The sequence below is a fragment of the Geospiza fortis genome, unplaced genomic scaffold (genome assembly GCF_000277835.1).
Source record: "Geospiza fortis unplaced genomic scaffold, GeoFor_1.0 scaffold405, whole genome shotgun sequence".
In the NCBI taxonomy this organism is placed as follows: Eukaryota; Metazoa; Chordata; class Aves; order Passeriformes; family Thraupidae; genus Geospiza; species Geospiza fortis.
This window is the reverse complement of record NW_005054415.1, coordinates 789,223-806,465: the sequence shown is the minus strand read 5'-3', so window position 1 is coordinate 806,465 and position 17,243 is coordinate 789,223. Positions and strand designations below refer to the sequence as shown.

Below are 17,243 nucleotides of genomic sequence, written 5' to 3'. Positions count from 1 at the left end.
GCAGAAAATAAAAGCTAGAAAAGAAGATACAATAATCTTCCTTCAAGACAGCACAGGTCAACCTCTACACTTGTTCATTTGGGGCTTTTCTACATTCCCCCCACTCGCAGTCACCAGCCAGCGCTCCGGCACGGCCAGGCTGCTCGCCCAGGCTGCTTGCCCAGGCGCTTGTGAGAGCCACTGCAGTGCACAGATTTAAAGGCTGTTTTTGATAACCGGTGCAGCAAGACTCCTCAGTAGGGCCAGGCAAAGCTAATGCAGCTACAGGCCCGAGCAGTAGGCTGAAAATCCTACACAGGCAATTCAATTGATCAGGGTTTCTGTGCAGGAGGACGGCGCTGGGGCACGAAGACCATGTGTCTCTGGGTATGGGCCTGTGTCTCTATCAGAAGGGCTGTGAGGTGCTTCCACACATCACCCCTCACCCCCATCCCCTGCGTTTGTTGCTGCAGGAGCGGTGTGGCCCCAGGGGGACGGGGTTTGTAACTGGGACAGCAGCAGCGGTGGCGGCCCAGCTGTGTTGCCAGCCCAGGCCCGGCTGTGCTCCAGCGGCAGCAGTCGCGAACTGGATGGCAACTGCCGAGATAATAGTCAGCCAAAAGTAGCGCTGAAGGGTTGGGTTTCTTTGCCGGTCGTAAGTGTCCCATGGGACCTCAGGGATCAGCCATCATGATCCCACAGCCCTGCCTGCTGCTAGCCCAGCTGGGCCACAGAGGTAACTGAACTGGTCTGTTTGCTAAATGAAAGCTTTCTGAGTTACTGAGTGACTCGATTAGTGAGTTCTCCCGGGAGCCGGGCTCTCTGCACTGCCATCTGTTTTCAGCTGACTGGTACTGGAGCCTGGATTGCATTTGTAGTCCAGTAAGCATTTTGTGTTGCTTAAAGCAGAGGCGCTGCAGTGCTCTCGAGGTTGGGATGTGGTCTAATTTCTCTCCTGTTTCCTGAACAGAAAATCATGAAAATATGATTTACAGTAATTTTGCTCTCATCGGTTTAAGCATAATTACAAAAGCATAATTACAAAAAAAATTGTATTCTAGAAATTCATACGTTACTTTTGCTTTGGTGATGGCTCACTGAATGTAAATGATGGCCTATTATTTTCTTAAGAGTGTTTGAGTCCAGCCTATTATAGTTTTGCCTGGTTAGTTTATACCAATTTTGCCAGTGAAAAAACCAGAAGAAACACAGCACTGGTGGTAGTTGGAATTATGTCTTCCATGTGGAAAGGCAGAGCACCTCAGTGGTGTTTTTACTGACTGTTGACAAAGACTATAGCAGATATTAGCACTGGAGTTTCAATGAATCAAAGACTGGAGTATGGGAAGGAGATGTTTTCTTCCTTTCTACAACTGTACTCTTGCAGTTTGTAGAACCTTAAATTAATCAGACCCCGGGAAACTGGATGCTGCTCTGAAAAAGTGAGTTCTCTGCATAGCCCTTGGAATTTCCAGCATCCCGAAAGGATCAGAAAGTTGTTATTTGCATTAAGCTATTTATATTTGTGTGAGCTTGCTGATGTGCAGATCTCCTCTGGTCTTTTACCTTGGTCCAGCTATTAGGTTTATATCTGAACAGATACAGATATCATAAAGCTGTTTTTTATTCAAACCTCAATGATTTGTGACACTCAGAGGCTGAACCTACATCAGGGAAAAAATTCCAAGATCTATAACCCTTGCTATACCTAAGTAAATTATAATTCCTTGATTGTTTCTAATGTAAAACTTCTTGGATTGTTAAAAATGTTTTGGGTTTTTTTCTTTTCCCTGAAATAGCTTTTACTGTCTACAGTACAACTCTGTTGACTAGCCAAGATAAATGAGGCAAGGCAATGTAACTGTCATCGCACTACAGCTATGACTTAAATAAACTGTTTCTTAGGGTTAGTGCATCTGCTAGTAACCTTGATATCTTTTTCTGCCAATACCTGTGAAGCCTGAAAATGAGCAGCCTAAGCAAAAGGGCTGGGTGTACACTTGGATTGCTTCACAAGGCAGAGGTGGTTGGAGAACCATGCTTTGTCAGTTTCAAGTGCTGTCTCAAGTATCTCTTTTGGAGGTGCAAGGAATGCATCTTTCTGAGTTTAGCATCTTTGGTGCCTATTTCTGATTCTCACAGCTGTACTTGGAGCATAATGTGAGAGCATCTGTTGGCAGCATCTGCTATCAGAGATAATTAGGATGGGTCACTTGTTTCTTAGTTTGCTTTTCCAGCCGTCTGCACTTTTGAGTCTACATATCCTTTCTCATAATCATTTTCCTCTGAACAATCCCTCCCCCTTGAGGCAACATGTTACTTCAGAGATTCTGTGGTAATGTTGAAGACTGTTACATATTCAGTCTTTTTGCATTTACTAAACCTGTATTTTTATAAATCTGTTTACTGTAGTAAGTTTGAAGAGTATAATCCTAACTTATATTTAGTGATATAGTGATAGTGTTTACATGCTTCATATTCCTTTCTTGAGTAGATTTTGGAAGCTTAAAGCTTAAATCTTATCAAGAGACTGTCCTTTTTTTCTTCATCCTATCTTATTTTCCCTGTGGAGTCTTTTATTTATCTACAGTACTGCTGGGGTTTTTCTATAGGAGGATCCATACTCGGGACTTCTTGGTTTAGACAACAAAAAAAATCTGATCAGAAAATTCCATAACTTTTTTTTTTCTTTTTTTTTTTTTTTTAGCCGGCCTATAGAAAATATTTTAAAGTTTATCCTGGACGATGAGCTTCATCAAATTGATGCATATTCTGTAGAAGAGAGAATGCCTTTTGTTAGACATCTGAACGAAGTCCAGAGGATCATCTCTACACAATGTAAGTATAATGTAGAAATATGGATTTTGTGTGTGTGGCTTGATATAATAGAAGATTCGTTTTCACTTCTTAGAAGTGTACTATGAAACTTATTCTGCCACATTGAACATGGTAAGTTATGTCTTGAGATGCTGTAAATGGTTTGCATTTTGGTAGACGCTAAAGCTAATTTGTATTCCTCTGCTCTTTTTCTGCAACTGGAATGACATTTTTTATCATTTGGGGTACTTACAGCAGGTGTGGTAAAACTTCACCATCATATTCCATCTAACACTTCAGAAGACAGGCTTCTTTTATTCAGGATAACTTAATCTCTTATTTAGCTTATTGTTCTTTACACAGCTGTAACACTAGAGGCACATCAGTTTCTGAGCAAGAAATCAAATCCAGCAATCCAATAAGAATCTGCATTTCTGCTGCTTCAATAATTTGCTATTTGTGAATGAGGCTGTGATAGTTCTTATGGACTGTGGCTGAACTTGTAGTGCTGAACTGGCTCTGCATTTACTTACTGTGCTGGATTGGCTTTTACTCAGAAATTAGGCCCAGCCACCCCCAGCCCTCTGATAACTGAGAATCTGCTGGAATGCAAGGGAATTTATTTTCTGCCAAATTTACTTATACTTAGCACAAGAAACTCCCTCGTCAACTTTTTGTTCACTTTTTTGCCACTTTTTAAAAATAGGATATGGATTCTTGCTCAGTCTTGAACCATATGTATTCAGCTTCTCAATTTTCTAGTCCTTCCCATTTAATTCCCCAGTAGAGTCTTCTCAGCCTCTTAATCCCCATGTTCTCCTACACATTGTATTTGGTTTTCTGAAAGCTGTCAGGGAACAGATGTATTCACCTGATTTTGCCTTGTTTTCAAGGCTGCTTTACTCCTTCAAATGTCACTCCTGGTATGATAATAGAGTGACAACATTGTCTTCTTTTACTGACTCTCAGGTTGAAAGCTAAGTGTTTAGAACAAGGACATTTTTCTTTGAAATCTTAGATTTATGCCAAAAACATTAGACCACAGCAAGACTCATAGGAAAACCAAACTGTTTGTTACTAACAATGCAGAGAAGCCAAGACTGGAAGCTGGATTTGTTTCATTTCTTTTGGAGGTAGTGGTGTGGAATCTGTGCTGTGGGCAGGCAAACCTTGAGAGGTGATGGGGCCACTGTTCCTGTGTGTCTGGGCATTCCCCATGGTTATGTCCCCATCTCCCTTCCTGGCTGGCAGCTGCCACCTCTCAGTGGGGCAGCCCTGAGGTGTTCTCAGCAGCTGTGATGGGTGCAGGGCACAGTGGGACAGGTTGTGCTGCTGAAACAGCTGCATTCCTGAGGCAGCTTCTGAGAGCTGGCATCCAATCCCTTGTTTGAGCTGCTCTGCTCACAGCCTGCTTTGTGCCAGACACAGGAGTAGGAGGTTTGTTGGCTTTTAAAATGATGAGCCATGTACACTGCTGGCTTGCCAGGATATCCTGTATTTCTTGCTGTATTTCTTGTTGTTTCCAGCCATTACTTTGGGCATTTGTTTGTTCAGCTTGAGATCCTATTCACAGCAGCTGCTGTGAGGGTTGTTTGCATTCAATTGTCTGCTTGTCCTGTAGGGTTAAAGTTGATACTACTTTTGCATAACAAGGATTCCTTCCAGCCTAATAAGTGCTTCTTATGAAAAACAAACAAACTAACCACAAGAACACAAATCTGATTATAGCTTTTTGCTCACATAGCTCCACCCTACACCTGTTTCCAGAAGGGCATATCCTGAAATAACATGGCAATCTCTCTGTTAAGTAAACTTTTCTTGCTTTTCTCTCTGTAGTATTGCAGCTATACCAGAGAAGTGGGAGATAATTTCTCTTGAGGTTTTTGGTTAATCATCTTCTGAGGAAAAACACTGTTTCTATATAAACACAGAATTTAAATGGATTCTTTATATTTAATTATTTGTACTCAGGTTATCAGTACCTTTATAAAACAAAATCCATTGTTAATGCCCTTATAACTGGCAATCCTGAACCCACTTTCCTGTTGCTTCAATAACTGTACTATTTATGAACCTGTAATCATGGAAGTTCTTATTGCATTCAACCAGACCTGGAGTGCTCAATTGATTCTAATCAGAAATCAAGCCTGGTCACACCCAGCCCCTCTGATCTCTGAGGACCAGCTGGAATGCAAAGAGGGTGTTTATTCTGCTAAATTTCTATTCCCTTAATGCAGAAGTCACTTCTAGCTGCTGATGCTTAATGAAGGCACTTGCTTGACACTTTTCAATACCTCTTTACTTAAGGGGAAGGTGGATGTAGCAAAAGCTTTAGAAGCATCTTGTGTAAGCAGAAAGTTTGGATTAAAATGTCCCACTGTGGCTGCAAATTTTTGCCATGACTGTTGTGATGTCCATGTACTTTAGGTTTTATTTAAGCACTGTCAGGAGGAGCTGACTGAGCTGCTCTGTGTTACCAGGCATTCAGTAATTTAGGCAAACCCAAAGAAATCTGACCTCTTCACATCTCCCTAGAGTTTGTTAATGAAGAGTGGTGAAGGAAAAATAGTATATCAGTTCTAGTTGATATGGCACTCTTTACAAAACAAATGTAGTGTGAAAATCTATAAAATATGCTTATTTTATCTATTTAACACTTTGGACTAGTCTAGCTTTTAAAAGTCTTTTCTGGTAACATATACCTAAATTCGTATTCTTACCTTTTCTAGTAGAAATCTTTACAAAATGCACTGTACCTTTAAATCAAGGTGACAGAAACTTAAGCAAATAATTATATTTAATAGTATCTAATAATAATAGTAGCTTAACCAAGTAGTGATGTAGATTCATTATGCAAATATTGCCTGAATACAACTGTATAAATATGCTTGTACTTTTGGTCTTTGGTATTCTGTGTGTAGATTTTGCAGATCTCAAAAAAATTGGAAGGTGGCTTCTGTTAGAGATAGGCAAGCAAGCTCATTTCTGAGGACTCCACTGGTGTACGTCTGTTGGGGGTATTTTTTCAACATGGCTTTAAAAGTATTTAGGAAAGATGTTTTGTTAACACAGGTGAAAAACGTTCCTGTTTAGTCTCTAGTGTCTGGCTGTAGTCTGGTGGCTTTTCCTAGTCCCACTGCCTTTCCTTGGAGTGAGATTTGAGTCCCAGCATCAAAATGGAAGACAGTTCAGGTGAGAATCCTACAAAAAATTTATTCTGTGGATTGGAATAGATTAGTGGGCTGCTCTCAGTAGAATAATTCTGAGATGTTTGCAGCCCAATTTGAGCAGCCATGTTCTTAGCATTTTTTACATGTCTAAGAAATATACTCAGGGGAAATGAAAAGGGGGGGTGAAACCCCTTGCTTTAAGGAATTGTTTTTATCATTTTTAGCAGCATTGTTAAGCAGTAAAGTAGTGAAACTTGGTGACATTCTAGTACAGTTTTGCAGTCTGTGCTGCTCCTTAATTGATTTTCCAGTTGGTTGCAGATGACTACACCAGGGGTGATTGTAGAGAGAAGCAGTTTTACCAACAGATGCAGAAAGAATCAGACACCTTCTGACTGTCATAGCTGCCACCAGCAAGGAGGAAAAGTAGATTTCTGTTAAAGGGTTTAGCTAATTCTGTTGCAGAGATGGTAATTACAAAGGTAGGTGAAACCCAGTTCAGAAATGTGACCCTGCAAATATGTAGATAATGTTTGAAGATCATGCCTATTTAATGTTTCTGGATCACCTTAAAACTTCTAGTTAGTTTTAAAATTTCTTATGCATCTAGGCAACATCTTTTGCAATATTTAATTCCCTTCCTTCTCACTGACTTCCAAATTTGATGTATGTCCTTCTGATAGTGATATGACTGGAACTGCATCAGAGATTTTCTCTTCTGGTTCATGAAATGTTGCACATGTGTAGCAGTACATAATCTCTTCAAACAAGAGTTAGAAATTCTCTGCTACTATCACAGTTTAGTGATCTATTGAAATGTTTAGGCACAGGAATCCAGACAGAACTACAGCTGCTGCAGCTGGGTTGGTTAATGTGTCTGAAATGCAACAATCATGTGGGATCATTGGAGCAGGTTGTAAATGGACTTATAATTTTTTTAAAACAATTAAATAGCAAAGCTGAGAAATTAATTTGTTTTCAGTTGTTTTAAACCAAATATGTGGTTTTGTTATGTATATGAGGCACTTTTAGAACTGCTTAAAAAAGTAGGTGTATTTCAATATTAAAAAATTAGTTCTTCCTTGACTATCTACTGCTCCACTCGTAATTTCAGGATCAGTGTGAACAAACATTTTTTGTTGGTGAAGCAAATGGAACTTGTGACTTTCATCTCTTTACATTGCTAAGAAATGTAATCTTCCAAGTTAAATGACTAAAATCAAGTTATCAGTAAAAGTCTTAAAGGTTAACATTCAGCATCTGTCCTCAGAACATATGTATTGCTAGTCTTATGTTTTGAGCTATCTTCAGTATTTTTTCAAAAAACCAGGCTACTAACAAAATTACAGTAATGTCAGTGTAATAGTTCATAATAGACAATATTCTTTTCGGCTGCATATTTCTCAGTATGCTAGAATGATGAAATAAAATCAGATTATAAATACAAATTTTAATAATTTTTCACTCTAGCACTAAAATGTGATCAAGCAGGAATCATTAACTAAAAATCTTCTTCTGATCTATATTACAGCTTCCTACTGTAACAAATACTTTCTTTTCTGCATAGCTTAAAATAGAGATCACAGATACCTCCCATTTTTGTAGAAGGTGTTTCTGATCAAAGAACACATTGTTCTGTGGATTTCTCAGAGCTCAGCATTGGACTTGGCACTTATGGCTTCTGGTACATACAAGGTGGCAACAGCACAGCAATGAGAAACAGCGACACAGACTTTTAGTTTGATATAACCAACTTCTCTTTTTTTCAGGGGATTATTCTAGAATTATGGGCAATCACGTAGAGGAACCTGAACATGAGGTGAAAATAACATACCTCACATAAGTCAGATCTCACATCTGCACTCCACTAAGTTAAATGACTGTTTTGTATTCTTGAACAGCTCAACGTAGCATTTTCCTCTTGCCCTGTAATCAGACTTCATTATTCTATCTAGAGAAAGTTTAAGTTGTTTGAGAGACGTTGCTTAAAATATTCTCCATTCAGAACTGCAGTTTAAATTTCTTTCAACGCCTTTAAATTTTAAACACAGATTCATTGCACTTCTGGGTAACAGAATTTGACCTAGTTAAAATGAGACAGCTTTGAAATAGTTCACTGAATTAATTTCTAATAATGCATAATACATGTAGTGATTCAATGTCTGTCCTGGATTGCTGCTTACGTGGCATAAAATGCACTTAACAGACTCACATATAATAATTAAATTATAGGAACTTATATAGTAATTGCCTAATTATAATTTCAGTTTCTTGTGTTGATTCTATGTAACTAAATAAAAATGCTTTTTAAGATTTATCTCTATTTGTTTCAGAACTTTTTATTGTAAATTTACAAATTTCACATATTTCCATGTATCAGCAACACAGTAACAAAAATGCAATTTCTCCTGGAGCAAAAGTAACTGCCCTGTTCTTCAGTTAAAAATATTCTGAAATTAAGATAATATCTGTACAAATCCTATTGGTTTTGGTGGAGATGTTTGTGAAAGACTTTGTGTAGAATTGGGAGTCTTTATCTTGGTCATGATCTAAAGTTAAAACTGACCAATAATGATTTGACAGGGGGAAGGAGAACTTACAGCTTTTCATTTATATTTCAAATAGAGGTCATATACTGGTTCTAAATCAAAACTAACCTCTGCAGCTACAGGAGGGCTGGGTCAATACTGAGCTTTAAACATCTCACTCTGTTATATTGCACAGACTCAACAGCTGTATTTTTCTATCTGTCTGGAGAACTGCAAAGTCGATGAAAACACCAGTTTGATAAAGCCATCTCTGATATCTGTAGCACATCATGAGGTACCTGTGCAGGATGCACTGGCTCTCATAGTCAAAGCTCTTGGGAACAGATCTGCTGAGTGTACCAGGGCCTCACACAAGCCAGCTGATCTGGTAGGTGACTGCCTAGCATGGGAGCTGTGAGATGTGCAGTGTGCCTCTGGACATGAGACTTATTTCTATTAGAAGCAGGAAAATACTTGGATTGGTTGGAGTTGAACCCAGTAAGTGACCCTGCAACTACCAGATAATTGAAGGTATTCATTTTTTTCCCTCTGAAATATAACTTTGAGCAACTTTTAAATCTGATTTAAGCTTGCTTATACATAAGAAATGATCTGTAAATAATTGACAGGCACTAGAGATAAAAAGTTTGTGTATAAAATGCTGGCATGTCTATTAATGGGCATGTGCACCCTGCAGTATGTGCAGATATTCTTCACAAAATTAGACATGTTCTAAGGAAATATACACGTCCCTAAGGGGAATTGCTCTCTCAGAGGTTACGGTTGCAAAGTGTTTGATCATATGCTAATGCTGTTGAGGATTTAAGTTGTAATAGCACTGTACACAGAAATGCATTTAAGTTAGTGATATCCATCAAAATAAAATGCAGTTCTTGGTTTAACAAGAGTTAGACTTGGAGTGTTGGTGTCATTTTGTCTGTAGAACTGCTCTACAGAAAATTCTTTGATGCCCTTGTGATAAGAGGATTGTGAGATTCTCACAGGCTTCTACTCGTCTTCCTAGTTTCTTTTGAAGAGTTGCTCACCACTTCTGTTTATTTAGACTCAGACTTATTGAACAAACTCATCCTTCACCTGAAGTGGAAGACAATCTCATGAGGATGTGAAGCCATGGACAGGCACTGCCATCCACACCTTGGACCCACCTTCACCTCCTCAGCTGCCAAGCAGTACTGCTGTCTTAGGCTAGTCATCCTTTCCTGAGCTTAAACCTTGACTTGGGTGAAAGGCTGTCAGGGGCTCTTCTTCCAGCACTTTGAAATATGAAGTTTCAGCTTCATATTTCAAAGTAATTCGTTCTCTTTCTGTGACTGACTTGATCCCTTGGCACAGTACATTTAGTCATAGAAGTAGAACAAAACATAGTAGATACTACATGAACTGCAATCAAGTAGATGGGTGAGATGTGGAAAAATCTGAACTTGCAAATATTTGGCAGTGATCAAATAATAGTTGAAAGAGTGGAACTCAGCCATGCTATTTTCAGAGCAAATTTTATGTGAAAGAATCGGAGAGTAGGGGAGTATACTATTCTTTATCTAAAAATGAATTCGTTCTAACATTGTAAAAGCATAAGAACATTAAACTCATCTTTCATGTCCTTAGTCTGAAATCAGATTCAGCTACTGTCCTTGCATCTGTTTGAAGTTGGTATGGGTTGAGGTGAACACCTGGCTATTTTAGAATGCTTTTTTTCCTCCCCTGTTGTGAACTTTTCCCATTCCACAAAGCTTTCTTTTTTAGTTACCAAGTTGGTTGCAATTCTTTTGAGTTACTGAAGCTCATGGGGAAACCAGAAGGGCAGCAGAAACGGTGAGGGCGGTTCAGGTTTTAAACATGAATATTCTTGGATGCATAGAATTATAGTGTTTTGTTGTAAATTAAATACTGCTTTAATGATTGAAAGTTATGGGGAAGTCAGCAGAAAAATATTGTGACATCTGCTTAATTGGATTATTTTCTTTTATTAAACACTGGTGTAAAAAGAAACTACATGTACCTCTTGACAGCTATTGATGTGCTGAGTCTGATTCCTTGGATGAATACCAGGCACAAACTCTGTCAAAACTAGTGACCTACATTATAGTCATGGATTAAATCCTTGCTTAGAACCAGCCTCAGATGACATCTGTTTGTCACAAAATAAAATCTGGCTTTAACTTTTCATACCAATTGCACTTCATTTGTCAGTTTGTTTTAACTTGTGTGCAGACTAACATTAATATCAGAGAGTTTGACTTTGTAGTGTGCTCATGCTATGATTAGTAACACTGAGGTCAGTGTGCTCTGTTGTTAATACCTATGGGACTGGTAGCTCAGTGCCTGTACATCTTTTAAAGTAGGGCACTGAATGAGAGAGGCCAAGGCGTTTGTAGCTCCTGGGCTGTGGTGCCATGGCTTTGGCTGCACATTGCTGTATCTTCTTTCAGTTACCTGTTTTCAGGCATTGCTTAAGCCTGGTGGTTTTAGACCTTCACAGTTAAAGGAGTGTCCTGTACCAACAAAGGTGGATTTTACTGTTTGTTTTAAAGCAGTTGACAACAAAACACAAAAACTATTTCCAAACAGGACTCTCAGATGCAAAGGAAAACCCTCGACCTCTTCTTTTAGCACCTCTTAAAAGGTTTGGACTTCTGGGATGTTCTTCCTATCAACCTGCAGAATGGCCACAGCTTGGAGGGACACCTGCCCTTTTACCACCAGGTGAGTGACAAAGACCTGTAGCTGTTTGGTTTAATAACTGTAAATCATTTCTGCTTAGAACCTGATGCTGACAACTACACATCTACTCTAGCTTGAGAACTTAAATCATTTAAATAATGATTTAAAGGAATTTTCATTTAAATAGTGAAAACAGCAGCCATGTCAGCCTGAAAAGTACTGTTTCTATATGGAAAATAATTCCTTCCTTCCCTCCCTTCTTCCCATCCCTACCCCTTACTCAAAAACTCACCACCGTGTGTTTATGCTAGAAGGGACTAAATAACCAGTTTTTCATGCCAAAATAAAACTTTGTGAGATTTTGTGGTCCCTCTGACTTCTGTCATTCCTATCTCATTCCTATCCAGCCATGGGCATCTATACAACTGCCTGATTCTTTCCCTTTCAGTGTGGGACACCATAAGGACATAGAACACACAAAAGTGTATATCAAATCATTAGGTTTGATACTACAATAAAATGAAACATTAAGGTGGCAATTAACCTTTCACTGATGAAAGAGGGGATTGATTTTTAGATGTAAGCAGATGTGGGGAGGATGATCAAATACAGAAAGTACGACTGCCTTACCGTGTTTGTTGTTTTTTGTCACAGCCATTCATGTTAAACCAGTGCAGCACCAATGGGGAGCTAAGAAGACACTGAGAATGTTGAAGTTCTGTAACCACCATCACACCCTCTGTCACCTGCGAGAAATGAAAAATTTAAGAAGGCTTTTCCTTTAAAACAAATGCTCATGAATGTCACTGCTGCGCCTTTGTGATTTTAAATTCAAATTGTAAAGAGTCACAGAATAAAGTTGTGTGTTTTACACAGTTGCCACCAGCTTCAGCTTGTGTTTGAAATTCTTCACACTATTCAGATTGGAATGGTCAGGTCTCATCAGGCCTGGCTTTCTCTGCATGTTGGGTAGGATGGAATTTCTCTTAATTCATGGAAAGTCCCTGAGTCATTTCTGCATTTTACATTAGAGATGAAGGTGAAGACACTGCCCAAGAATTGTTGGTGTGAATTGCTGGTCTGTTAACTGACAGTTTGAAGCGATTTTATAGCAGTCTTCTGAATGTGGAATTTGCTTGCGATTGGATATTTTTAATTTTCAACTGCTTTAACTTCTATTATAAGTTGAAACTATAACAGTGGGAAAATTAAAGAAAAAAATTGAAATAATTATAATTAGAAAAGCAGTGAAGTAAAATAATGTGAAGAACTGCCTTAATTTGTAGTTACATACATTCCAATCAAATATCAGATTTAAACATTTTTAACATCCATTCCACAAAAATACCAAGTATGCTTGGACTTAATACATGTAAAATAAATGGCAGATGCTCTGCCAAAATATTTAACATTAAGTTTAAAATATGGCTTATAGTTTGAACATAAACAAACATGCCAGCAATGCTGTTCTTGAAGTTTTATATGGATTTTTCCAACTTCTGAGGGACAATTGTTCTCACATAGAAAATAGTTTAGAAGTATGTGAAGTATATGTCTAGTTACTGAAAGTAACTTTTGTAATGCATTAAATACATCATTACCTGCAACCATAATAGGCACAGTAACTTTGCAGAAATGAGTGAAATTTTAAAATTATTGCCATGTCTTTAAAAATGTGAAGTACCTTTTGCTTTATATTTCTGGTGTGAGACAGCTGCTTTTCATTATAGTAGGAGAAAATTTCCACTGGTAGTGAATAGCAAAGAACATGACTAGTATGTGTTCTTATCAGTATTTCAGAGTAATTAAATTTTGTTCTTTTTGCAAGAAAGATTGGCTGATGTCATCACAGTGCATTGTGTAGTGCAGCACTTCACTGTCTAGAAGGTGACTACACAGTGACTTCAGTATTATGTTTTTCTGATAGTGCTTGCTGGATTTTCTCTATCACAACTCATTGTCAGATGAGTTTTCATTATTAAATTTATTCATTCTAAGAATTAGATCAGTTCTTTTTTTTTGTTTGTTTGCCAAGAAACAATACCAGCTATAAATCTTAATGGAACAAAATTGCTCTGCAGTGCAAACCATAGAAAATAGTCCTGTGCTTGAGAACTAAGTGGTGTCTTTCTGTAAGACCTGCCAATTTATTTTTATCTTGCAGCTTTTTTCATTCATTCATCATTTTCATTAATACATTAACTAAACCCTTAGGAACTACCTGTCAGCCCAGGAGTAAGTAATAATGTAGCTCACTATTTTTCAAGAATGTAATACCAATTCTTAAGAATGATTTGTGGTAAGTGATAGTGTAATGGTAGTGCTGTCATTGAATAGGTAACTAGCCCTCAAAATTATTGAACCTCACCTAACTCCTAGCTATGAATTTATTTAGCTGTTGGTACTACAATGTCTGAGGGCTGCACACACTTACAAATTGCCCTGCTGGTGTCCATGTGAGATAGGAGATTGCATAGACTTTCCCAGGGGAACCTGGAAGCTTGTTTCAGAGTCTGGAATTGAACTAATTCTCTTGAGCCCCACAGTAGGTCCTTAATCACAAAATCATTCCCCACTTCCCCCGAAGGGATTAAATGTAATAACTTGTATCATTTAAGGGCTTTTCTTTTTTAACACTTGAGGTTGAGGGTTTGAGGTGAACTTTGCTAAAGAGTTAGCTGTCATGGTGTAGAATTTCTCTTTCCAGAGGCAGGGAGTGGGCAGTTGAGATGCTGCTCTGGCACACAGGGATTGATCAGGCCCTGCTGGCCCTGCAGTGGCCTCCAGCTCTGAGTGGCACCTTGGCAAACACTAATCCCTCTGTGTCCTGAGGAAGGTGCTAAAACCAAGTATCCCAAGGAAACAGAGTGAAAAATGTGCACAGCTGCACTGTGAAGAAATGAAACGTGTAAAAGGGAAAAGGAATAATACGTTGCCATTTTAGGAGTCAGCTTGGGCCTCTGCTTTCACATATGAACAGGAAATTTAAGGGAGCTAAAAAACGCAAAACCAGTTTATACCTGCATTTGGACACAAGTGGAGCCCTCCTGTGGATGCTTACTTTTCAAGTGAATTAGATTAAAGTTAGTGTTTTTAACACGAAATTAGCGTAAAACTAAATTCAGCACACCGGTGCACAAAGGAAATCATGTTTGAAACTTCAGAGACTTAAATACAGGAAAAAAACCTACGCAAACCAACCAAGCCAAACAAACAAACCCAAGCCTTGCAGAATGTTACCATCTAAGTGAATTGTAATTTATTTTTCTGAGAACACTTCTGAGCAGCATATGTACCTCTTTCATTGTCCTTCTGTTTTCAGATTCTCACAAATGGTCTTCATCAGTATTGGGCAAATAAAAATGCTTGGTTTTCCTTCAATTAGGTGTTTGGATGAGGTATATTCTTTTAAAATCGGTTAAAAAGGCCAGTGGTCCTTAAACATTCACAGTGCTGGGAAGTGTGGAAGAAGAAAATATGAAGCACTGTAGAGGTGAATAAAGAGAAAGAAAAGGTAAACGGAGCCGTGGACAGTTCCTAAGTCCTACTGCACGTTGGAAGAGCTGGCAGTGCTTCCCTCAGGGAAGAAGTGCCGCAGTGGTTGAGGCACGGTGTGAGGGAGGTGGGCACACAGCACTGCCCAGCACAGGAGAGAGGTGGGCACACAGCAGTGCCCAGCACGGTGTGAGGGAGGCGGGCACACAGCACTGCCCAGCACAGGAGCACCTCCTCCAGCACAAGCCGCCTTAGAGCCCTGCTTGTGGAGAGCCAAGTGGAGAGATCCAATTCCCACTTGGGTGCTTTTGCTGCTCATTCTTGAGTCACCTGGGAGCTTCCTGAGGTGCCTCTGCTCCCCTCAGAGCTGGCGGCCATGTGGAATGTGGGCTGTGTGAAGCAGCTGCCTGGCTGAGGCCAGGGTGGAGAGCACGAACTGTCTCCATTGTCTGTGCTCAAACCTCTGTTGCACCTGAGGATGGGAACAAACCCCATGTTTGACCAGCATCAGGCCCCACAGGAGGGCTGCTGAGGGCAGAAGATTGCTCTCAACACATCCTTTGATCAATCTGCTGTTTGTTTTCCGAACTGCTTAGCTGAGCAGGAGTCACTTGAGGCCTACATTGTGTTTTACCATAAAGAAAACATATCAGGTGAGATTTTAAACAGAACCCTGCTCCAGTGATCAAGTAGAAAGAGGAATGATAACTTTCATCTGTAGTTAAGGCCAAAATATTGCCCAGAGTGCTTGAATTATTGACTTTCTTCATATCGCCAGCACTGCCGTTGATTTCCACTTCCTCAGGTCTCATGTGGTGATATATTTTAAAGGCACTGTATTTCTCATCTTGCCCTCTTACATCTTTAGCTGGATTTACTTTTCTGACAGAAAACTTGTATTTAAAATATTTTTCAAGCACCAGTGCTATACTGACCTGCTTTTGAACTCAAATATTATATGTGGACTAAATGAAAATGTTGTTGAACTGTAGGCTGGCTGCAGAGGCCTGGTGAAGTTTGAGTAACCAGGGCAGGAGAAAGTAACTTCCTTGTTTAAAATGTGTATTTTGGAGCATAGAACTTTTCTGCAGTGTACCAACATCCTGGCTGCATCTCAGCCTGATGCTTGCTCTGGTGCCATGCACCTGCCATGGCAGAGGCAGGACAAGGAGTGAAGGGAGTGGGAGGCTGCCCGTTTCCCCAGCTAGCGGCTGTGCTGCACCTTTGTGGCCAGAGCTGCCAAGGAGGAAAACAGCTCTCACTGCTAGCCCTGCACCGAGAGCCTGGGAATGGAGCACCAGTCATGGAGGGCAAGGAGGCATCTGAAGCTGGTCTCCTGCTGGAGCAGATCAAAGTGACACAGGGAGCCTTGTAGCTGCTGCAACCCAACCAAGAGGGAGGAACCAGTGCCCTTGCTTTGCCTTTCATTTCCATGGACAAAATGCAGGTGGCATGCTCTCTACCCACTGCAGACTGGGGAGGAAAGTGCACTGCTCCCTTTGCCTGTCTTTTCTTTTATCCCATTGCTTCACCAGCTGGCAGCTAGTGACAGGCAGGTGAGCGTTGTGCCAGGAGTGGGCAGCTCTCTCACAGCACCTTGAAGGCTGCCTGCTGCTGCAGTGCCAGGAGAAGGACCCTGCTGCAGGTAAGAATGTCTTCATGATATATTTGTCCAAAGTAATCTGCAAGCTGTGAAAGAAAGCTTCAGTTACTTCAGATTTGCTTATGCTTGTTGCAAAGCTGCATGTAAAACCTCAGCACAGTTGGTTTAGCTGTTTCTGTGCCTTGTAGTGCCCAGGCACAGAATGAATCCTGGGTGGGCTGTGGGTGAGCTGATCCTGTCAGCTCAGTCACCCTCAAACACTCACATGAGCCGTGGGATTGAGAAAGAAGAGTTACTGGTTTATGAAGGTGATTTCTCATGTTTTCCAGCTGCAGAGCATGACTGAGAGACTGTGGTAAGGCAGCAGTAAACTGTCTTAACAGGCTTTGCAACAGATGTGTTGAAAAATACAAATACTGGTTGCCTGAGTGATGAGGACTGCTGCTTTAGTCTGAGTGCACTGATGATTAAAATAATTAATCATCAAGTTTCCATCATCTTGCACTGTCTGAGTGCATGATGACGGAAGCTTGGTGATTAATTATTTTAATGCCTTTAGATACTGTTCTTTTAAGCATTTTGTAATTCTGCATTCTTTCTCTAACTTTTTTTTTAGTTACCTGTGCTACATAGGGTTGAGTATAAGTTCTTTATTGTGTTTTTAGTTTGCTTTTTTGTTTTAATGAGTTTTACTAACGATGAGAGTGTTCTGTGGGTACCAGGCAGGATGCTGTTTCCTCTTGTGTTAAGAAATTTTCACGTGTGCTTGGTTTTTCTTGGTTTGTGGGCTGAATAAATGGTGTGAGCCTAAGGTTCTTATCCTTTCTTTGGGGCTCATTTGTGTGTTGTAAACTTCCTACTATGTTTGTAAAAGTACATATTTTATTGGGTATTTTCCTCTTTGGTACTTTTTCCTTATAATTCTTTTATAGTGTTTAATGGGGTGTAACACTGTTGGGGAGGTAAGTG

At 39.7% G+C, this 17,243-nt stretch overlaps 1 long non-coding RNA gene across 1 annotated transcript; it reads left to right on the top strand.

Moving 5' to 3' along the window:
- Positions 1-2,684: 2,684 nt before the first annotated feature.
- Positions 2,685-12,056, top strand: LOC115948484. Its single transcript, XR_004082311.1, has 3 exons — positions 2,685-2,817; positions 11,084-11,218; positions 11,831-12,056. It is a non-coding gene; the product is annotated as an uncharacterized LOC115948484 (long non-coding RNA).
- The last annotated feature ends 5,187 nt before the right edge of the window (positions 12,057-17,243 follow it).